The sequence below is a fragment of the Pollicipes pollicipes genome, unplaced genomic scaffold (genome assembly GCF_011947565.3).
Source record: "Pollicipes pollicipes isolate AB1234 unplaced genomic scaffold, Ppol_2.1 Scaffold_1600;HRSCAF=1878_pilon_pilon_pilon, whole genome shotgun sequence".
Taxonomy (NCBI): domain Eukaryota; kingdom Metazoa; phylum Arthropoda; class Thecostraca; order Pollicipedomorpha; family Pollicipedidae; genus Pollicipes; species Pollicipes pollicipes.
In genome coordinates, this window is record NW_023595962.1 from 15,523,246 (window position 1) to 15,539,564 (window position 16,319).

At 53.2% G+C, this 16,319-nt stretch overlaps 1 protein-coding gene across 1 annotated transcript in view; it reads left to right on the top strand.

The window, feature by feature from the left end:
- Positions 1-2,987: 2,987 nt before the first annotated feature.
- Positions 2,988-16,319, top strand: part of LOC119094790 (storkhead-box protein 1) — a gene marked incomplete in the record, with an annotated part of 83,455 nt that continues 70,123 nt past the window's right edge. Inside the window, 1 exon segment of the mRNA XM_037217741.1 lies at positions 2,988-3,149.

The window sequence follows — 16,319 nt, forward strand, 5'->3', positions numbered from 1 at the left end:
GGGGGTTGAAGCCCAAGTTGAGGGAGAGGAGAGTCTGAGCCCCTTTCAGCTGAATAGAAAACTACCCCTGCTTTGAAGCTAAGATCACAGCAGCAAATTTGACGCAAGGGCGGTTGAAACGGTGCTGGTACCATACTTTATTGATAGAAAGCTCTTATTACAAAATTCTGGAATTAAGAGACTCTTACGGCAATTAAAATACCAGAAAAAAGGTCATAGCTGAAAGCGAATTTGAGCTTGGGATGTCAAAAAAGTCTGTAAGAACAGCATTCGTAGCTTTTCGCACGCAACGCCAACCTTGGGCATTCTGAATGCGCTAAAAGTGGGACAGGGTGATCGTAGGCCTACATGCTGGCACCGTGAGACACATGCAGTGAATCGCCGCTCCGGCGCGCATATTGGGCAATGCATTTTTTGGACATGGATAATGTCAATCACTGACATATTTCGAAAATGAAAGGACTAATCTGCACTGTAATCTGCACTGCGCTGTCAGTATCCTCTTTTTCGTCCTGAAGTTTCATAGGTGCCCTTGCCCTGCTTTAGGTGTACTCATTTATCAAAAAATGCATGCATTCAGATGTTTTTCATAAACGAAGCCAAATGTAGCTTTCTGAATACGCTGTTAGTGGACAACCAGCATGACATTGTATTATGAGGCCATGGACCGTTTCCATGGCTCCTTATGAGGACGAGAGGAACGCGTTGCCATGGCTCCTTACGAGGACGAGAGGAACGCGTTGCCATGGCGCCCAGAATAAACGCATGTGTTTTGCTAAAATGCAAAATATCAAATTCTGATCTAAACTCACCACAAAAAGAAATTAACTCTCCTGAACTGACGCGCTATCAGTCTTCTCTCTAACTTATCACAGTGTTCGTGGTTGCCGCGTGCTCTTTTGCACCGAAACTTAGATGCTTCGTGAGGCCAGGTGATAATTGTATGATCCTCAGTCGCGTATGCTCACAACCCAGCTTGAACGTCTAGCGTTCATCTCCTGCGTTCAGCCCGAGCTTAATGCGTGTCCGGCCGCTGTGCACGAAGCGATCGCTATGGGTCAAAATGGCCAGGAAGGTCAGAAAGCACGGACTAGTGCATGCGTACCCGCAATCCATTGTCCCGCAAGAGACACCTCACAGAAACATAAAGGCATGAAGATATCTGACCAATAATGAGCCACAGGGGCCCATGGAGGTTGTCCCACCTCAGGCTCCGCACACATCCTCAAAACTTATCACCGAAAGAACGGAAACGCCGCATCAGATTTTTGGAATAGCTTTCGGAATGCGTCGCTAAAATATGGAAAACTAAATTGCATGATTTTCTCACAGGCTGTAATCCCTGATGTTTGTGGTCAAAACTGTGCCTAGTCTGCGATCACTTCCTCGCGAGCATGTCGGCTGTATTCAATTGCTGTCGGCCACCTTGAATTTAGTGGCCCTGTCCTTGACCTTGACCTCGTGGTCGAACGTGGCGAGGTCGAACGTGGTCGAACGTGGCGAGCGTTTTCAGGGTTCTCTGTCTTCATCGCGTATGTATCGATGTTGTTCTTGTGTTGGCTGGGGCCAATAAACCTTTGCGGAGATCATGCTGTGTGGCCTCTGTGGCATCGGAGTCTGCGCTAGAGGTTGAGCGCAGAAGATGACGCAATCATCACTGGCAATCACGCTTAGTCGTCACAGGAAACGCACTCCCAATAGATATGTCTAGATTATTTCTCTGAACCGCATCAACCTCAAATGGGTCACTATCGCATTGGATGCCTTCACCAGGTCTGATCATCCTCGGCGAAGCCAACTCAAACTTTGGCCTTTGCGACCTGACTTGACCTTTTCAACATCATAGGACCCAGACTATGCTGTCACATATTGTTCGTTTTAGAAGTAAGTCTCCGATATTTCCAGACGAGCCAAAGCTGCAGTACCTTTACCTCTATAACCAGATATAACTTGTTACAGGTCAGATCTGTCAATGAGCCCCAGTGCCTATCTGAAAGACTTAAGCTATTCGACGCCGTCCTACCGCATTGCTATGCTATGCTGACCTGACCTCTATAATTTGACCTCTGTGTAACCTCTACCAATAGTCAGTCACACCTGTTTCATGTCAATTGAAGCAATGCAAAATCCGTTCATTACTTTAATGCATATAAACCAATATTGAACACACTGCAAAAACACGAGCACATTGCCACAACCAGATCTTTGGTACTTACCACCCATCACCGAAATAACTCAAGGGTTGTGCAAGAACTTGTTTGTCTGTTTAGGGATGGAAGGAGTTCGCTTATGAATATACTTTTCCAAAGTGTCCAAATTTGAATTCGTTTTCTGTCATTGCACATCTGAAGAATGTCAGTGTTGTCCGTCAGTCGCTGTCGTGTCAGTGTCTTGTTTTGTTCATGTCGAAAGTGATCCAGAGGTGTCCCGTCACGTAAGTGCATTGTCAGGCGTCGTGAGAGTGTCGTTGCCATCACACCAATGTAGTGTATGGAACGAAGTTTGCAACTTCGGTAATGATTCTGAACTCATACACTACATAGGCAAATGTTAGTTTGTCGGGTTTCTCTTGGCTGCTTCTTATAAGAAAGAGTTTTTCCTATTTTCTTAATTTTTCTTTGACATATATATATATATATATATATATATATATATATATATATATATATATCAGGTCTGGCGCGGTAAGCAGCGAGTTCATCGCTCGACAGTGACAATGGCAGCGCATGGTCCGCGCGACCACACACCATTGGAGTGCCGCTGGTCCGCTCCGCCTCTAGTGGATACTGGGAGAAGCTAAGGTTTTAAGCCAACCGGCAGGTACCGTTACCACCACCGAACTCTTGGTTGCATCCTCACCCGCTAGATGTCCGTCAGTGTTCGCCGCGCTCAGCTACCCCGCTTACCTCTCCGTCGGTAGATGTCTCTGCCGCAGCTCAGCTGGGAGCGCCGCGGGCTGTGATGTTCTCCGTCAGTGGTCCGGCGGCTGGTGCGGTGGTGGGTGGTACAGATCCCACGGTTTCCATCGGTGGGGACTGCGGCGGGCGCGTCGAGAGTCCCCGGAATCACGCGGCGGTGGTGGGAGGCACAGCGGAAGCCGGTGACACACCCGCAGATCTCCGAGCGAACTCGACGCCGTCGTGACTTTGGTATGTGATAACCTCGCCGCGAAAATCGCCTTGCAACAACAGACATTGCCTGGGGTGTCGATGTTTTATACAGTGGGACTTGGACCCCTAACTTGTAGCTCAATCTCCCCCCCCCCGCGCCCCAAACGGGACAGACAGTCTACCCACATCCTTTCTTTCATGCGCACGGAACTATAAATAATCGAGCAAAACATTATGCTACAATATTTGGTTGATTCTGATGAGTGAATCAAGTCGTTCAAACCCGAGAAGGAATGGACCGTAAGTGGGGCACCCTTAGTACATCGGCCCAGAGCAAAAGCCTCCTTCAATTGGTCTTGCAAAACCATGCCCATAGCCAGCACAATGGATGTGGCCATGACTAGCCCTTGTCAGCACATCGGGTATGGCCATGACTAGCCCTGACCAGCACACCGGGTGTGGCCATGACTAGCCCTGACCAGCACACCGGGTGTGGCCATGACTAGCCCTGACCAGCACACCGGGTGTGGCCATGACTAGCCCTGACCAGCACACCGGGTGTGGCCATGACTAGCCCTGACCAGCACATCGGGTGTGGCCATGACCAGCCCTGACCAGCACACCGCGTGTGGCCATGACCAGCCCTGACCAGCACACCGGGTGTGGCCATGACCTAGCCCTGACCAGCACACCGGGTGTGGCCATGACTAGCCCTGACCAGCACATCGGGTGTGGCCAGGATTATCTCTGGCCAGCACACCGGGTGTAGCCGTGACCATTCCAGGCCAACAAGCCGGTTGAGCTAGCCATGGTCACACCTGGTGTGCTGGCCACACCTACCTAGACAAGACACACCACGCAGTAAGCCCCGAAGTGGAACGTTTGATGTGTGTTGACACATAACACATCCCCTGCAGGCCTTTAAATGGGAAGAGTTATTTGCACTGAGATAGCCATTGGCCATTGCGAGACACATGTGCACAATCGTAACATATGTTTTGGATATCTGCCTAGATGAAGGAGATGGCCTTCGCTCCGGCCCTCATCATGGCAGGTGCATGAGCCCGGTCTGTAGTTGCCAAATGCACGAGACAGGGGCTACGAACGGCGCCTGTCAACAGATGTACCGAATCTTGGACTCATTGCGATAGTGCGAATAAAATCATTACCCCATGACTGTTATGCTACAAAATGTTGTGCAAGCAACAACACCACCGACAGGCTTGGCAGTAACCGGCGCCTAACATGTAACCGGCGCTACCGCCAGGAGCTTCGGCTGCTCCCAGACGCCGACGTCACATGACACATGTTACATGACACATGACACTGTAGCGACACACGATGCTGTGATGTGGACGCTGGCACGCCCCTGTTTGTGGACCCACCCACTGTCAGGCCCAACTATCCATCAACAGTTGGACTGGCATGCGCTGCTGTCCGCCGGGGGCGTCGCCGACAAAACTATCCCCAATTTCCATCCAGGCCCACATTTGAAGATTTTTACGATAGATGGCTTCTGATAAAGGAGCAACATATCGGCGTGATGCGTTGTCACCGAGCTCCTCACCCCGCCTCCCATAAGTGAATCCTGGCTACGCCCCTGCTACCCGCCCAAAGTTGTGGCTTTGGAATGGATGCATTGCAGCTGATGCTGCGTGTGAGATCATTTCTTGTTGGATCATGTCTGATTGTTTTGCGCTATGCGCAGCTCAGTCGACGTCATTGGCACTTCCGTTCCTCGGCATGGGCCTCCCTGTGTGAAATATACAAGGCGGCAGCTGCCATAAGTCGACTGTCGGGTGTAGATCTAGGTGACCGCAAGGGTATCTGCAGTGAGTCAAAGCCGAGAAAAGGTGATTACTGTGGCGCCGGTCCCACCGGGCGGCGCCGAAAACAAGCCACTTAGCCGACGTCAGCTGGGAAAAGCCTCAACAGCCAGCACGTTAAAACGGTAGAACAAAAGGAGTCGCCGCAGCTACTGCACTTCTTACTTCGCCAACTCACCACACAACCATTACACTTAGTGTGGTATTGGCACGACTATGTATGGGTGACAATGTATTGCAGACAATGCAGACAATGTAATACACCGCGCGAATGACAGCAAAACCAATACTTTTGTAGCAAACGTCGTTTTTGGTTTGTCTAACTATGTCCCATCTTCTATTGATATGGATCTCCACATTTGCTCTGCCCTCCTGTCATGCATTCATCACCCAGCGGCCATCTTAATTAGTCGCAACTGCTACTAACTCGTTTATCAATCGCAACATACAATTTACGGATCGGTACTACCTCAATGTCACATGACGTCTAAATTTTCAGACAATTGATGAAAATATTAAATCGAGAAACCCAAGCCGTTTGTGCTCGACGAGTTGGTGCGGCACAATTTGAAAACAGTTCGATGACTCGTCGCATGCACGTTGAATATGCTGCGAGAGAGAGAGAGAGAGAGAGAGAGAGAGAGAGAGAGAGAGAGAGAGAGAGAGAGAGAGAGAGAGAGAGAGAGGAGAGGGGAAAGTGAGAGAGAGGGGAGAGGGAGAGGGAGAGGATAGAGAAAAAAAGTAGAGAAAGGGGGGAGAAGGGAGAGGGGAAAAAGGAGAGGAAGAAAGAGAGGAAGAGAGAGGGGAGAAGGGAGCGGAAGAAAGAGAGAAAGAGAGGAGAGAGGGAGAGGGGAGAACGGAGAGGGAGAGAGAGGGAGAGAGAGAAAGAGAGGGAGAGAGGTACAGGAAGAAGAGAGAGAAGGAGAGAGAAGAGAGCAGAGAGAGAGAGAGGAAGAATAGAGAGAGAGAGAGAGAGATGTACGAGATAAGAGGAGAGAGAGACGAGCGAGACAGAGAGAGAGAGAGAGAACCAGAGGATGAAGAGAAGAGAGAGAGACGAGCCTAAGTGAAGGGAGAGAGAGGAGGAGGGAGGAGGAAAGGAGGAGAGAGAGTGAGAGAGAGGGAGGGAATCGGGAGGAAAGCAAGTGTATTCCTTCGAATCGGCATCAGTGCTGCCGTCAGTTGGGTGAAATCAGCGATGGTGTGGCTTCCGGTACCGAGCCTGGCCGATTGATGACACCGCTGACCTCGAGGTCATGACCCCGGCGTTCTTGAAGTAACCGCCGACTGACGGCCAGGTGGGGCCGTACCGAGCTCGGCACGTGCTCGAAGGGTGACTGGCACAAACCATCTTACGAGGAAAGCGCACTTTAAAGCTGTACATTGGCATCCCGTGGTCGCGTTGCAACCAATGAGGGCATGGGTTCGATACTCACTACTGACTGATTCTATTCCCTTTGCTGCAATCGCCCGAGGTGGTTTATACGCTGACGCCCATGGCAGTAGCATGCTTGGTGCATCAGCCCACACCTCTATGCGTTCTGGAATGTGCCGGAACATAAGTGTCGTAACGAGCCGGAACGCCCATCATGACAGCTGACATCCGGACATGTTGCAAGGATGCTCGTGGTTGACTGGCATCCCACTTCGGGGCATGGGTCAGCTGTCTCGGACATTGCCGAAGGCGACATGGCGGTGGAAGTGTTTGCTGCGTACGTGACCTCAACAGTGAGCGTGTCGACGCAGGTCTGGGCGAGTGCACCGACGCCAGTTGCGTGTAACATGCAGCTGATACGTGTGATTCTGTGTCCAGCGGTGATTCATACGTCGAGGCACTCGAGACAGTATGAATGCGTCGAGAGACGGAAATGAAAATGAACAACAGGTAATGTTCCTCGCAAAGCATCTACCAATAACATCACGGCATGTCACATACCTCATACCCTCCTACAACATCGGCCTGCGGAGGCGGCGGTCATACCATCGCCCTCCAGTCCTCACCAAGCAGCTGGAGAGGCTGCCGTCGGCCGCGCAGGAGAACCTAACTCCACTGCGACAGCCGGCGCATGCTCTCAGCCCCGCCGCCGTCAGATTATGTGCCTCTCGCGCGGGCCGCCGCGCCAGGACGCCGCTCCAAACCGGTCCCGCCCGGCCCGCCGCCCCCGGCGGGGGGAGGGGGGAAGGGGAGCTGACCCCGCGCTGCCTCCGAACCGCTCACATCGCACCGGCGGGGGAAGGGGGAAGGGAGCTGACCCCGCGCTGCCTCCGAACCGCTCGCATCGCACCGGCGGGGGGAAGGGGGGAGGGGGAGCTGACCCCGCGCTGCCTCCGAACCGCTCACATCGCACCGGCGCGTCGGCCGCAGGCTTCTGCGTCGAAATGCGTGCGGATGTGAAGTTGGTCCGAAATAGGTGCTAGTTTAATTTGGTAGCACAGACAAGCGTGGAATGTTCCGCGAGCTTTCGAAGCTCAAGCCCCGCAATCCAGCCATGTTTTCAAGTGAAAACCCCACCGATGTCTCAAGGTCTAAGCTGGGTCCGTGAGCATCGTGCGGGAAGAGCTGAGTTAGAAATCTTAATGCATCCGTCCCCAGTCACATTGCCAAAGCTCATGAAGCACGTCTCTGCCCGTCGTCAAATCCACACCTGGTGCATACCACGGCCGCCGTCTATCGGCGTCATCAGCGGCTCTGGCGGTCAGGCGGCGCGGTGCCGGTCGCAGCTGTGCTGACGACGGTGAGCCGGCCATAGTGACCTCCCACGCCCCGCATGCAGACTCGTGCTCGGCGAGTCATTAACTCCACGCTGGCTCGAGTCTGGTGTCAAGACTCAGCGGACCGCTCGGCGGCGAAGAGCACGACAGGCCAGCGTGAGCGAGATCCCGGCACATACCTGACTGACGTGAACATGCGGGCCTTTTGCTAAGCAGTGCGCTTGCCACAAAGCAACAAAAACAATGTCAAATCACCTTCTGACCGCTACAATTTGCCGGCACTTGTGTAGTGGTCTCATGGCTGGGGTTGTGCGTGGTTTGGGTTATTCTCATCAAATGCTTCGGGTGACTGCGTTTCTGATGCTACGATTGATGACATCATTAGAGCCACTTGGTCCCGCTGGTGGCCCGTCGGCGTGGCGTTGTTATCAGACGCAGTGATCCTGCGCGGACACAGCGCTCACAGAGCGCAACAGAGTCCACACAGCGCAACAGGGCCCACACAGCGCAACAGAGTCCGCACAGCGTAACAGAGCCCACACAGCGTAACAGGGCCCACACAGCACAATAGGGCCCACAAGGCGCAACAGGGCCCACACAGCGTAACAGGGCCCACACAGCGTAGCAGGGCCCACACAGCACAACAGAGCCCACACAGCGTAACAGCACCGACACAGCGCAACAGCCCCCACACAGCGCAACAGCGCCCGCATAGAAGAGCAGCACCCATGCAGCAAAACGGCGCCCGTACAGCACAACGTTGCTCACACAGCACCACAGCACTCACACAAACATCGGCACTTGCAAAGCAAAACATGCTCATGCGATACAACGGCGCTCTTACAGCGCAGCCTTTGCCACAGAGCACATTAACGCCCACGCAGTGCAATTCTCACCGTTAGCCCAGCAGCATCCCACAGAGAAACGCTTACACAGAATAATACATATGGTATACAGCTTCACAATCCAGGGCTTGAACGATCTTTGTGTGTAGTAACTCTGAGGTGGAAACCACTGCGGATTAGATCGGCGTTATATTTGAAGTTACGAGACTGATTGCGAAGTCGAAGGGTTGGGTTGATGAAGCCTTTCGCGCACCACCGTGCGACCATGTACAAGTCGTTTCCTCTGTGAACTCAGGTCCGCCCCCTGGCACCAGATCTTTCCCACCCATCCCTCCCCGGGTCAGCGCCTCCGGCGAGCGACTTCGCTCGCAGGCCATCACTGCTCCACTTCTGCCCGGCGAAAGTGGCGTCAGCGGCACAAATCCGCAGAACGGAGGTGCCCCAGTGCACCCGGCACGTTCTGCAAATAAAACTTGCCGCGACGGCTTGACACGCGCGGAAAACGAGCATGTTCCGCTCTCTGCTGGCAGATGGGGCTGGGGCTCTCGTGCGGGAGAGTCAGGAGCACCGCCAAACAGATGGTCCGAGCACCGGCTGACTTCGGAGTCAAGCGCAAAGCGTCCCGAATGTTCGGGATGTGGAAATAGTCCACCGTGCGGACCGATATAATATCTCCATTATATATATATATACAACCAAAATGGAGATATTATATCGGTCGCACGGTGGACTATTTCCACATCCCGAACATTCGGGAGGCTTTGCGCTTGACTCCGAAGTCATATATATATATATATATATATATATATATATATATATATATATATATATATATATATTCATTATGGTTATAAGCATGTGTTGTAAAGGTGAAGTATTAATATAACTGAAATAATACATAATTGAGAATATCAGTGAAAGACAGTAGTATGATAGTATAAAATCAAATATGTCACAAGGAGGTGTGATATAAACGGTGCACGACAACAAATATTCACGTGTTAGTAATAGGCTATGGGTGACTGGTCAAGGAGCAGGGCTCCATGGAATTCGTTTGGGAGCCGAGGGACAGGTTTTCAAACGCGCGGAATTTTGATCGGAGTTGATCCCAGTGACGTGGTCGATCCCAGATAAAGATTCATCCAACCTGCCCCGAAATTCCGAGTATGTCTTAGATTTAGGCCACTTAATCTTGCACGCAAATGACAAACGACAAGAACAAAATGGGATGGATCGGTTTGCATATGTGGTGGTGCTAAAGCAGGACTCGAATAGCTCCGAGTGAGGGATACGTATCTGAACAGCAGGGGAGGAATTCGGTCGGATTCAAGAATTCATCGGCCCACATTTATGTTAACAAGGCTGTGGTACGGCTACGTGATAGTATCCTGATCATGACAATGAAGGGGAGATGGAAGGGAAATAACGGTTATCCGTAGACCTATTAAATGCTTTTGACATCCCAGAAGTGTTCAGATGTTGTTCAGATGGTTTCATCAAGTCACAGTTTCACAGGCTGGTGTCAGGTATATAAGCATTGGCGGGGGGGGGGGGGAGGGGCAGCTGTTATGACTACACCCGTGCTTAATTTTTCCTAAATCTACCAGCGATCCTATGTGTGGTGCAGATTGTGAATGTATAGGTGGTTTCAATTTGTTAATTAGATGATATTGGTAACAGGTTTTGTTTGATTATGCCGTCATAAGTGCACTCTTACTCTTTCAAAACTGTTGTTTGAACAAAAAGGATAGCTCACGTCGCAGTGCATCCTCTGAAACATCTCGACAGTCAAAATAAATCCGATATATCCAAAAATATCAACGGGCGGAGTTAACACCTTCTACGTTCCGAACGCACTCCCCCCCCCCAAAAGTGAAACGGAGCCTGTCCCCCCCCCCCCCCCACATCGCGCTGAATCTTTCCGTGTTTGACGGCGACGATAGATGGTTGGCCCCTTTGTTGGCTCCCCGCTACGACGTGTATAGAAAATTTGACAAAACGAGGCAAAGATATGCATTATTGCCCCAAACTGACCTGTTCGGTCTGGTGGAGCGTGGTCACAACGCGTAGGCACTGCCCACCTACATCAAATTGTGCATGCATTACCGGGAACTTAACGCCTGGCGCGTCAGTGCGGATATGACATACTTGAACAGGAATATCGCCGTGTTTTAGTTTTAGCTTTCGCAGCTGGCTATTTGTACTGGCTCTTTTTTGTAGACGAAAACTGTTCCATTGTTCGCCGGAAATGGGCTTCTTCCTCAGCCCATTACAGCCACTGGCCCGTAGTTTATATCGCCATTTTCAAGACGTCACTCCGTTACACCACCTGTAGTTGGAGCGAAGGGTGTCAGGTAACAGCAGAACCAAGGAGCGCACGTGCCTTCTTCGTTCGTACGCCACCTTTCATCAATTAAATTCTGCTGATAGCCTTTACGTCCACCCAGGCGTCCACCCAGTACCTTCTGGTGCCGGCCAGGCACCCACCCAAGACCTTCTGGTGCGGACCTGCTGTCGTTGTGTCTGGTCTGGTGCGGGTCTGCTGTCGTTGTGTCTGGTCCGGCGCGAACCTGCTGTCGTTGTGTCTGGTCTGGTGCGGGTGTGTTGCCGTGTCTGGTCTGGTGCGAGTCTGTTGTCTTTGTGTCTGGTCTGGTGCGGGTGTGTTGTCGTTGTGTCTGGTGTGGTGCGAGTCTGTTGTCGTCGTGTCTGGTCTGGCGCGGACCTGCTGTCGTTGTTTCTGACCTGGTGCGGGTCTACTGCCGCTGTGTCTGGTCTGGTGCGGGCCTGCTGCCGTCGTGTCTGGTTTGGTGTGGGCCTGCTGTCGTTGTGTTTGGTCCACGTGGCGAACGGCATAGCCGTGACTGTTTGCCAACCGTGCTGTCTCCTCAAGGCAACGTAACGACAGCCCTGTCAACGTAACGACAGCCCTGTCTGGACAAGGCAGCAGTGACGTCTGGTGCCTGGAAGTGAGCGGTACAGCCGTAGTCACCGTCTGTGCAAGAATGCCTTACTCTTGTCTCGAGAGGGGAACGCTCACTCCGTCACTCAAAGAGAACGGTCACCGCGCGATCCTGAGAACGGAGGCGATCCTGTCCAGACAGGACAGCGGTTCCCCGGACCGGACAGGTCACTCCTGGTCGGATCCATACGGCGGAACGTGGATCCTGTCCGGACAGGACAGCGGTGATCACGTCGGGACAGACGGCGACAGCGACAGCCCCTTCAAGGCGAGGCCGTTCTGGCTCTGACCACCGTATGCTCTGCTGGCTCCTGGCAGCGATATTACAGCCCAGATAGCAAGGTCCGGCTGCCCTCATCCAAGGACGACCCAGCGGTCGGGTTTGCTGCGCCGGTGCTTCTGACGGCTCGCCACTTGGCGCGAGGCGCTGGGTCGTGTCGGGCCCACGATCCATGTCAGGGGCCCGCTCCGGGTCCACGGTCCACGTCAGGAGCCCCGCTCCGGGTTCATGGTCTGTTAGAGACTCCGCTCCAGGTCCACAGTCCGTGTCAGAGGCCTCGCTCCGGGCCCACGGTCAGTGTCAGAGGCCTCGCTCCGGGCCCACGGTCAGTGTCAGAGACTGCGCTCCGGGCTCACGATCCACGTCAGAGTTCGGGCAGACGGTATGTACCAGAGGCCCCGCTCCGGGCCCACGGTCCGTCTCAGAGCGTCAGTGTCCGTCTCAGTGTCAACGTCAGTGCCAGAACTAATGTTGTTATCATCGTCAGTGTCAGGTATAAACTTGAATTATTGTCAAGTTCAAATTACGTCGTAAACGCTTTATAACACCACTATACTTTTTCCTTTCCTGTTAGCCCAAGAGCGCAGCCCGAGTCCGCGACATCTGCAGCTGTTGCGACCGTTGTCGTCATAACAACGGCCGTCGTCATGACGATGGCAGAATATTCTGAAGACCGTTGTCAGCTGTTACGGGTTAAGGCCCGCTTACAGCGGGAGCGGGGCGGACGGAACGTAAACGGAGCGGGCCCTGAAAAGAGGGGGGGGGGGGGAGAGCACTACGGCCGAGCAGTGGACCCTCGCGTCTTCATGCTCGTTGCTATGGCGACGTCAGAATCTGCTACGGATTAAAGACACCGCCTTTGAGTTGTTTACCCCCCCCCCCCCCCCCCCACTGCAGGCCTGCGGGCCTAAAATGGGCACCTGTACTGCCATGAATGACGTCAGAACAAATGAATGTTTGTGATTGGCACAGTGGGCGGCAACGGCTAGTTGACGAGAAGCGCACTGGTTGAAGTTCGAACCAGTGCGTGACTGGAAACCATGTGATACTCCGTTTTCCAAAGTCAAAATGTTTTTTGAAAAGAGGCACTGTGCTGAACGCTATAGGGGAGAAAGCAAAGCAACAGCATGACGTCTCGTTGATTTCGTGAGATAATCACCATGATGTTCGCTGATATTTTTCTCTAAAAAGAATGCTAGTGGCTTTGGTACCACCTGATACACAAACATTGGAAAATTAGTGTGTTGCAAACATTACAGAACACACACGTTGGAAAAAGCAAGGCAAAACATGCATTATTTTTATAGAAGTGGGCAAGGAGTCCAATAATATTTCTTCCGCGGGATTGGCTATGTGAAATCAAAGTTCTGAGCTATGAAGAAGGGTTTTGAGAAAACTGGCATGGTTGATCAAATCGTACGTATCTGATCTAACAACAAGTGAAGAATGCAGAAAAAGGTGGCATACTTCCTTGAAACTGTGACGTAAGTCGACTATTTTGCTACACATAATTGCGAACAGATACGGTCTTTCTTGTGCATCCCAAAGTTCAGCACATCGAACGAAAACACCGCAAACCGCAGTCTATCGCCTGCCGTTTCAATCTTCTTCGATGGCTGACACCAGCGCTGACACCATCGCTGACACCAGCTCACACCAGCGTTCACCAGCGCTGTTTCACCACCACACCACGCACGCGATGAGGACCAGCCACCGGCCTGTCCACCGCTGATAACGATAATCTGTGAGCCGTGAGGCATCCACCATGCCACTATGCTTCTTCCTTTCTTGGTAGCCTCAGGACGTGCCAGCAACGCTGATGACGTGGGGGCCGTTTTGACGTGCGTAACCGGCCGGCAGCGGGCCGGTTTCCCACGCCGCAGTTTCCCTCGTTACGTCGGCATGGCTCTACTGAATGGGCGGCGGCTGGGGCACCGGGTGGCGTCCCGCCGCCGCCGCCTGCCCCGAACCCGCTGGCTGCTCCTGGACGGCTCCTGATCGGTCTGGTGGGCTCCTGGTCGGCCCCTGATGAGCTTCTGACTGATTGCTGATCAGCCCCTGGCCTGCTCTGATTGTCTTACAGCCGGCTCCCTATCGGTGCCTGATCGTCTCACAGCCGGTTCCCTATCGGTACATGATCTTCTCACGGCCGGCTCCCTATCGGTACCTGATCGTCTCACGGCCGGCTCCCTATCGGTACCTGATCGTCTCACAGCCGGCTCCCTATCGATACCTGAACGTCTCATGGCCGGCTCCCTATCGGTGCCTGATCATCTCACGACCGGCTCGCCAACAGTACCTTGTTATCTCAAGGCCGACTCCCTATCGGTACAGGAACGTCTCACAGCCGTCTCCCTATCGGCACATGATCGTCCCACGGCCGGCTCCCTATCGGTACCAGACCGTCTCACGCTCGGTTTCTGATAGGCTCCTGTTCAAGTCTGGATGTCTCATGATCGGCTGCTTGTCAGCCCCGTACATCATTAACGTCACCAACGGCTGCGTAGTTTGTTCCGCCAATACGTGTTTCCGGATCGGCTGATTACATCGCAGTCTTCCGACGCTTTTGGTCGCGTCGTAGCCGGTTTGTTATCATCCCTTGATAGCCCTCTGATTATCGCGGTCGTCTCCTGGTCGATCGTCCCCTTCCGGACACCATGAACATATAGAAAACATTCCATGGTAAGGAGGCGGGCGCCAGCTCTTCGCATGGCTTCCTGCTTATCCAGAGTTACGATGTTCTTCGGATAAACTCGGTCTCAGTCCATTGCGATTTAAGTTGACCGACAATTAATTATGATATATCACTCGCTCCGCCAGCCCTGATCGATAAGGAAAAGCAATAGCCGCCCCTATGCCCGCAGTCGTGCGATACCTGTCAGGTCACGTGACTTTCGTCTGCTATTACACGACCGGTCACGTGCGGCGGCCCGGCTGCGCATTGGACTCCATCTCCGGCCGACGCTAACCCCAATGGTCGGTCACGTGACGAATGACCGTCAGCTGGCGCGACGGTTAGCGACGGTAATGGCGCGTGTCACTGCGCCAGTTTGGTCGCCGGCGCGCTGGGCCTGCCGTGTTCGGCGCGTGCTGGATTCGTGACGAATGCGGTACATTTTGTGAGGGTAGACCAAGCCCGTGATCGGCGAAAAGATCACCAGGTTGGGTATCTTGTTCATTTCCCTATACGTTAAAGCACCTACTGAAGCCGGCACGTATAGGCTGCATTTCAGAACAGCTCCCGCAAAAGTTTTCTGGGCATTATTGCGATGAATGTGAAGATGTGTGCTGCGAAAATGGCGTTAGTCCTAATGTTCCCTTCTTACCACGTGTGTAGTTTTCTATGCAACTTTAGGGTGTAGTGCCCATTCAGCCCCCCATCCCCAAGCTCCCAATCTATCATTTTTTTTTTGGCGCTGTTTCTTACCAAAGATAGCAGCAAATTCTCAACTGTATAAACAGTTGCTGCATTGCCAATGATGAATGCGACAGCAAACACTTGCCAGGATGTGGTGCAGCTAAAGACAGCCTGAGAAACCATGACAATTAAAAATGATTTGTGTTTCTATCCCAGCATTTTTGCAGGCCACAAAGCGATGCTTCTTACGATGGCCATGCCAGAAATTAAGGTCAAACCCATTCAGGTCACAAAGTCAGGCCAAACACTGTCAGCTTCAACAGGCAGCCTCGTCGGCCCCATTATAACTTCAGACAGCGATACGTCGAGTACTCCTCTCAGCCATCTCGAAGTTGATGGTATGTGGGACGGACATTCAACACCGTCGCCCCGCACTTACTCTTTGGTCCGCCTCTCCCAACCTTCAGGCGGCACCGTTTCAAGTTGTCGGATCAGCGCATCTGCTGTCAAGGGGCGTAGAACAACGCGGCAGGGCACGAGCGCAGCTGTCGCTCCCTCTCCAAGTTTGCAATATCCGTCACCTCTCTGGCGTTGCTTGATTAAAACAGACAAATCTCTGCTATTTGGAGCCTATCCCTATATTTGGAGCCAGTGAATGACTTGAGACGGCGGGGTCGGAGCGATTCCCAGCCGGGCTGGTTGACCCCCGTCCCCTCGCCCTGACTCCGCCACTGCTCAAGTGGCGCGCGTGGCGCCGCCCGGCCAGCCGGCACATCAAATGTGCCGCCGTCGTCGCTGGCGCGTGCCACCTCCACCGCCGGAGCGTCTCTCGCGTGTGCTCCTCCACTGCGCCATTCTCCGGAAGCGCGGACCGCTGACGGCCGCGTCCGGGGGAGGGGAGGGGGTGGGGGGAGGGAGGGGGTCCGACCAGCAAATGGCCAAACGCGGGCGCTGGCGAAAACAACAGGCGCGACAGGTGGACACCCGAGCGTCGACTGAACAGGCAGATTACTGTCGACCAGTTGCGCCACTGCAGACAGTATAGCTGCGTCAAGTTGACAGCAAAGCAGACAGCAGACGGCAGAGTTGCGTAGGGTCAAATTACGTCACTGTCGAGAGTATGGCCAGGCGGCACTGTTGTGGCGGCAGCGAGGTCGCACCATCATGTGATTGTGGTCAAGGCCGTCATGGGTGTGACGGAGTCAGTGGGCGGGCTCTGCTTATTGCTG